This window comes from Nematolebias whitei, chromosome 13, assembly GCF_014905685.2.
Source record: "Nematolebias whitei isolate Nwh7 chromosome 13, NemWhi1, whole genome shotgun sequence".
Classification (NCBI taxonomy): Eukaryota; Metazoa; Chordata; class Actinopteri; order Cyprinodontiformes; family Rivulidae; genus Nematolebias; species Nematolebias whitei.
In genome coordinates, this window is record NC_056510.1 from 3,133,047 (window position 1) to 3,140,863 (window position 7,817).

The following is a 7,817-nucleotide window of genomic DNA, read 5'->3' on the forward strand; positions in this document are numbered from 1 at the left end:
TGGATGAAGGATAGTTGGATGGATGAAGGATGGTTGGATGGATGAAGTATGGTTGGATGAAGTATGGTTGGATGGATGAAGGATGGTTGGATGGATGAAGGATGGACGAGCTCTCAGTCTGAACCTACAGAAATTAACGGGGAAGTGTTGAAAACTTCTCGAGACTTTTCAACCGTTTTTAACTTTAAATCAAAAATCTTAAACTAAACTAAACCATTGATCGTTCATCTCTGACCGGCAGGGACTAACGTAAAAGCATGTGCTTGTTTCCCGTCTGTTAGCAAAATATCCCTTTGAATCAGCAAACTGCTTGTTAGGAAACAGAGTTCCTGCAGTTTTTCAAATCTCAGCAATAATCCTCGTCGTCCGGAACGTTCTTCTATCGTACAGTCTCGTAAACGTTCTCTTGTCCCGCCCAGAACCTCTGATCCGCTCAGGACATCTTTACGGGACTTGGCACACATTCACGTCATCACCAGGCAGAGCGTCTCGTACACGCTTCACCACCCCGGCTCTAAGGTCAAGGTCATAAATCAAGGTCAAAGGCAATAGTGCACTCTTGCTATATTCAGACCCAGGTCTTCAGGGAGTATTTTTGAGTACATTCTAGGCTTTAGAGAAACTAGTTTGGGAGATTTATATCTATTTAAAACCAACTGAAGTTTAGCGTTAGTCGTTCACGTTAACCGAACCTTTTCACCTTTTCCTCACGTTGACGTGTTCATGTGCAATCAAGATGTTCCCTTCTCGTAAATGTACAAATGCAAACTGACTTGAATACAAAAAGGGACTCTGTCAGTCAGAGGGGGCGTTGACCCTCCATCTGTCAGTCAGAGGGGGCGTTGACCCTCCATCTGTCAGTCAAAGGGGGCGTTGATCCTCCATCTGTCAGTCAAAGGGGGGCGTTGACCCTCCATCTGTCAGTCAGAGGGGGCGTTGACTCCCCCTCTGTCAGTCAGAGGGGGCGTTGACTCCCCCATCAATGTGACTGTGAGCTTACAGGCAATAATTACTCACTCCTTTCGTCTACGCCTTTTCCTGTTTGTGTGATTCTACTTCCTGTTCAGCTTTTGTCCATCAGATGTGTTAGCTTTAGCTTTTAGCTCCTTTATGCAACCTAGATGGCCTTTGTAACCGCACTGTTCGTCTGTAAGGACCAAGAAATGATTTTATTTGTTATTTCTTGTGCCCTAACATCAGCTGCACACAGTTTCTGTCCAGATTAAAAGAGGATTAGTATAATTTCTTTTGGGATTTTTTAAATGTTCAAATTTTTGATGAATACTAAATTATTGTCAGATCTAGTAAGAGATCATCCAGAATCATGAACGAGTCAAAGTGAATTTAAACTTTGGTGATTAATTGAAGCTACGCTTCGTCATTTTTATTGAGGCTACATCTAAAACCGACGCCTGAGCAGGTTCACGGCTGCAGCTTTAAACCTGGAACGTGAGATCTTATGGAAGCGTTTGGAAACTGCTGTTACATTTTGTTTTGTGTTTTTGTTTTTCTCCTCGTTGTTTCGCGCAGTTTCGTCTCGTGAGCCATAAAAACGTGTTGCGTTTAAACTCGTCAGCGAGAAATCAGATGCTGTTTGGTTTGTTTAGGAGGAAGAAGAGACTGGTTTTTGTAATTAAATACACTGTTTAAAGTTCTGTTTAAAGTTCTGTGTAAAGGTTCTGTTGAAAGGTTCTGTTTAAAGTTCTGTTACAAAATGAAGAGTTTAGTTGTCCTTGGCAGCTCGTACCTCCTGGACGAAGATGAAGTGAATGTTTAATTTTTGCCGTTTGTCTTTATTTATTCGTCTTATTTATTTGTGCCGTGGAGCTCAGCAGGTGGCCGCTCCAGAACTAGACTAAAAGGGTCCAGACCCAAACTTTCAGCATCAGATCTTCACCTGGACAGGTGCTGGCTCTGATTTTAGATCATCACTTGAATATTAACTTGCTTGTTGGGCAGTTGATGAACAGTTAATATCTTACGTGTCGTAGATAGCTCTTTGATTAGCCTCGGTTTGCAGAAAATTGGTTTAATTAGAACCTGGTTGCCATGACAACAGCTGGCCTGAGTGACGCAGAGACCACAATGCATTGCTTCCGCTTGAACGCTGCTCCGATCTCGAATCTTTTCCAGATGCACGTACAGATGCTGTTGGAAACATTTTAATATCGCTGCCAGTTTCAGGTTACGCAGAAAACTCGATATGTTTCTGCTTGAAGTGGCCCCAGACCACACGAGTCCTACAGCTAGCTGCCTCTGTTAGCATCAGTCGCGTTTAGAAGACGTCTGACGGGAACATAGAAGTTGAAGTAAACAACGGTTTAAGTCCCGCCCCCTGCTGTAGACAAACAAGCATTGCCCTCCATAAATGATAAAAACATTTTAATTTATTTCATCTGTATGTTTAAATCTTCATTTTTCTAAAGCTTTTAGCCATAATTAGTTATTTGTTGATTAAAAGGAAGGTCATGTGACATCTCGACTGTGCATGTGGGAGTAGGCGGGACTTAAAGCTCCAAGTGTCCAGATTCTGCTTCCAAAAATCCAAGATGGCAGCTCCAGCAAAACCAAGTCCTGCTGGGTTCAGGTCCACAGAACTCTTTTGCCAAAACGAGTCGCAAGGATTTTCTTTTTCAATAACGAGTTAATATTTTTAAAGTTTCCATCTCAAAATCTTAAAAAAAAAAAAAAAATTGCAATTTGGTGGTTTATCACCTGGTAACAAACTGGTTTTGTTTGAAAACTGGATTTTTGTTGGGAATTCCAGCTCCATATTTAACAAAGGGGAATCCCCGCGCATCAAAATGAAGCCAAACATTATACGAAGGGATTTCCCGGGAGACAGCAGAGAAAAAATATCTGTTTTTCCAAACTAATGAAACGTCCGTCCAAAGGCGGACGTGTTGCGTAAGACCTCAGTCCGTTTGTAAACTTTCTCTGGTCCCGCCTGTAACTTCTGATCTGAAACTTCATACGCGTATGCATCATCGCTAAACAGAGTGCTGCATACTCATTTCATCATCCTGGCCTCAAGTTCAAGGTCACAAATCAAGGTCAAAGTTAAGGCTAGGTCTTGGCTTGTCCGGTCATAACTTCTGATCTGCTCAAGATAATTTAACAAAATTAAACACGTCTCTATCCCACTAGACAGCGTGTTGCATAATCTTTTCATCACTCCAGCTCTAAGGTCAAGGACATAAATCAAGGTCAAAGGTTGTACCAGGTTTTTTCTTGTCCAGGCCATTGCTACAGATCGCTGTACGGTAGTTTGTCGACGAGCGTGTGACGTACCGCGTGCAGGACTCTTGTTGAGATTGTTTTAGGACGTCGGCGATCCTTTTCAGTCTTGGCTCGTCGGTCTGCTCAGAATAAAAATCTTTCTTTTTCAAAAAGCTATCTGCAACAGGTAAGATATTAACTGCGCTCAAGATTTCCTCAAAACCCGACCGCAAAAATCGTGAACTACTGCTTCAAATCTCGCATTAAAGGAAACGGTTCAGTTTGATCTCAAATAAACTCGTGTAGGTTTTCAGGATACTTGTTCTCCTGCAAGTGATGACGACGACGTTTTGTGGCTTTTCAAACGAAGATAATTAGTCTTTAGTTAAACGAGCCGCAGTTGGAAACTAAACCGAACATTTTAATATAATAATAAGTCTTAAAACGAACCCACCTGCTGGGCTCTGCTGTTGACCTTTATGTCGCTAAAGAAGCTCGACCTGCGGACCAGCTCGGTTTGAATGTTCCTTTCTATGTTTTTGTTTTCACGTGTAAAATTTACAGTGTTTTGTTTCTGATGCAGTTTTATTTGACGTCTGTGCTGTTTTCCATGTTTTGTTTAAACTGTGTTCAAGTTAAATTATGATTTGTGGAAAGGATGCAAACATTGAGCACATTTTTTGGTTTGTTTTCCGGCACATTGTGATCACTGCAGAGCACGTTGGACAGTATTTAAGCAGGACCGAAACTTTCGTCTCTTTGCACTTTTTTTGGGTCGTTGCAGCCAAACACGTGGAAATACAAAGAGTTGCTTTTGATCTAATTTAAACTGATTCATTAGCCACTGATTTCAATAAAGACATTTAATAATAGTTAAAGTATTTGATTCTTGTGTGGGAAGATGGTTCTTTCATTCAGCCGCACGACACATTTTAGCCGTTTTATTTGAAATAAAAACAGCTTTCGCTCTGAATCTGTCCTCCAGATATTTTTGGGTCAAACTGAGTGAACTCTGAGCGTTTTATTGCAGAAGCAGCAACAAATTGTCTAGTATTCTGTGACTTTTACATATTTTTACCTGGAGTAAGTTCAGGAATATTAGTTTAGTTTTCTATATTATAAGAAAGAAAACAGGAAATTCTGTGTTTAATACAAAATACTTGGACATCGGTCCACAGAAAGGAATTCAGTTCTTTTTTATTCACGATCCTCGTCTTTTCCTTCGTACTGTTTACGGTTTCACAGACTGAACAGTCATGGTTGCAATCTATCTGACACGCTCCACGTCTTGTTTCCTGTTTTTGAGTATTTTTCATGGTAAGCTCATTGCAGCCTTTTGGGTTGGTTTCTTTTGTGTCTCTTCATGTGGATGAAAACATTTCTAGATTCTGAGTCATATTTATATTTTTATAAACAAGGACAACAGCCTCAATGTTTACATCAGAATCAGAATAATCTTTATTATCAATGTACCAGGATACAGTGAGATTAAGTTCAATCTTCTGGTAGATGGGTGCACGTTGCTGCTGCTATAATAACACGGCCCCTTATTCTTTATCAGAATACTTTTAGATTAAAAAAAGATAAGAGCCATGAGGATGGATAGTGATATTACAAAAAAGATCTCTTCGTATCTTTCAGGACACAACTTAAAACATCAAAAAACTCTACCAGCAGCACATTTATAAACACGTTACATATACATTTGATGACAAGACGATGAGATTTGTCCATGAGCACTTTCAGATAGGCCATAGTCCTGATGATGTTGTTCAGCCAGCAGTTCTGATAAGCCTGCACAGAAGTTCTCGGTGGGGGGGTGTGGGTGTGGGGGGTGTGCTATAGACGAAGCTTTGTCCCTAGTTGCCTATGTCCCAGGAGAAATTTGATAGTCTGCTCGTATCTGAGGCCAAACAGGGGAGTCAGATAAGCCACAACTGTTGATTTTCTTCAGGCAGACTGTTTTTCTTGTCAGCCTCGAGTCCTGCTGGAACTTTCCTGGTCCAAAATGGCAGATTTATGGGTCACTCCACTGATCCATGTTATGAGCCTTCCTCAAGGTCGATCCCAACACACTGGTGAGTCCTAGAAGCTGCAGGTGGCCTGCGATTCTCACAAATCGCCTCCATCTTATGGTTTAGCTCGTACATCAGCTGATTTTGAGGACTCATAGCATGAACCAAACCTTCTCACTGACTCGGAAGCTTTGTCATGGCCAAAACTGCTGCCGTTGTCTTCTTTAAGTTGATAAAACAGAACCCCCTCGATGCCAAAGAACAGTAACCCTGCTATCATGACTCCAAATATATAAATGTCTTCAGCGTCCTCCTGAGACAGAACTGAGAGACACATCAGCTGGACAAGAGGGTTCTCCAGGACTCTGTCATTTTGTTGAAAAGATGTTGTCGATTGCGTTGAAAGTCCAGCTCACCACATCCATAACAGTATTTTTCGTTCAGGAGATGTGTACCAGGAGCTCCGAGACACACAGAGAGCAAGAGTAGGAGGAAGAGGAGAACAGGGGGAGGGAGAGCAGAGGCGTCCGTCTTGAGCGAGAGCCAGAGGAGAAAAGAAGTCATTGTGACAACGAGATCACCTCCGTGGTCTTGAAAAACTTCTTCACAACTTTAAAGCAAGTAAAGACAAATCTAACTAGTGACCAAATGAACCAGAACCAGAATCACGATAATAAAACAAAACAAAAACAGAAGCACACTAGAGGTCAAAATGATCATTTTCACATTAATTTATTCTGATTTGTGCCGTTTCCTTTTAAAGGAATCAACCCCGGTTGCACTTGAATGCTGATTTCAGAGTAAACACTTTAAGAGACGGCATCGTTTTGTTGCCGTCCACAGATGAGAAACGTTCAAGATTCTTCTAAATGTCTCAAAATATTTGCGGGGGTCCTTCGTTTCCAGTTTCCTCGAGTTTTTAATATGTTCAGAAAATGGTCACAGGCATTTTTGGATATTTTTTCCAGTTTAGTTTCTAAAAAGTCCAAAGTGCTAAAGCAGTATTCTGACTCCAGCTCTCCTTGCAACAGGAAACAGCAGAACCCTCAAATGTCTAAAAACTGCGTCACAGAAAAGTTGTGCTCATCGAATCAGCGATACTTTCAATTACCGGTCGCTAGGTGGCGCTACGATTCAGTAATTTAATGAGACACGTGCACACTTCAGTCTGGGCACGACATCACCTGCATCCAAAATGATGAATACATGAAGATTCTTTTGGACCCAGGATGTGGTTGGGTTGCTCCAACGTGTTGGAAGAGTGATCAGCACAAACAGCACTCTGCTACACTGGTCAAGGAGGGTTCGAAGCAAGTTGAGGTGCGATGTGGGCTACAAAATAATTAGCAGGCTGTGCACAACAATTAGTTTAATTTTAAAAGAAGCGTTTGTGCAAAACGTGGCCGCGCTGGTCGTTTAGTCACAAATACGAAGAATTCAGCGCGACTGCTAGAAAAGAAATGGCACATTTTCACCCCCATTTTCAGCCATTTTTGAGTTTCCAGCAGTCACAGCCCAGCGGGGTCCTGCCTCAACAGGTAAGATATTAACGGTTTGTTTCTGTTCGCTGAACCTCTTTAAAAAAATCTGAATTTTCCTTCTAACTCCTCATTTTCACACCAAACAGCTGCACTTTGCTTAAACAGATATTTTCTGCCTTTGCTTGCGTTGGCTTCTGATTTGTAAACATAAAACTTCCCGGGCAGTAGATCCCGTCACGTGATAACGACAAAGCCCCGCCCACAGAGCTCCTGGCTCCGGGGTCATAAGTGATGAGCTGAATGGGGTCACATGTTGCTGGGACGTGTAAATCCGAGCCCGTTTGTTGGTCCGTGAGCTCGTCAGCCGAGCAGAACCGTGGAAACGAGACGTGAAGAAAATCTGTTTTCCTGGGAGAACGTGGAGCTCCGAGGCGGAACCGTTTCCCTTTCATGTCTGCGGAGCAGCAGCAGCAGCAAATTGAAGCCGAGTGTCGACCGCGCTTAATTGTCATCGCCAATTAGTGCATTGTGGGACGCCCACAATGGGGGAACTGTAGCGAGCAGAACCGGGTCCTTTGTGCTTCTCCAGTGGCCTGCGAGCCAGTCAGGACTCATTTGAGGGCCCGAACCACGACGAGGCAGAAATGCCACCGAAAATGAAAACAAAAGACGTTTAAGGAGGAGCAGAAGACGGAGGAGAAGAAGAAGGGGGGATGTGGACAGAGGAGGGAGGAACCGAACCTCTGGACTCGCATCACCACGAGTGTGTGCCTTGAACACACGCACACACACAGTGCCCCCACCTTTGGACATTTAGTGAGCGGCTACACAAAAGCCGGCCGGGCCCCCGGCGCTCCCTGTGACCCGGTTCTTAAGAAGCAGAACCGAGCGCCGCAGCTTTTTAACTGTTTCTGCATCGGATCTCCTGTGAAGACGTTTCTCGTGTTTTTTTTACTCAACCGACTGCGTAACTTCAAATATTTAATCTCTTGGGTTTTTAAAGAATTCGTCTCAACCAGGAATATTGTGCTGTGGCTTTTAGTAACTTTTATACTTTTATGTTATTTAATGATATTTACAGAACTTCATACTTTTATACGTT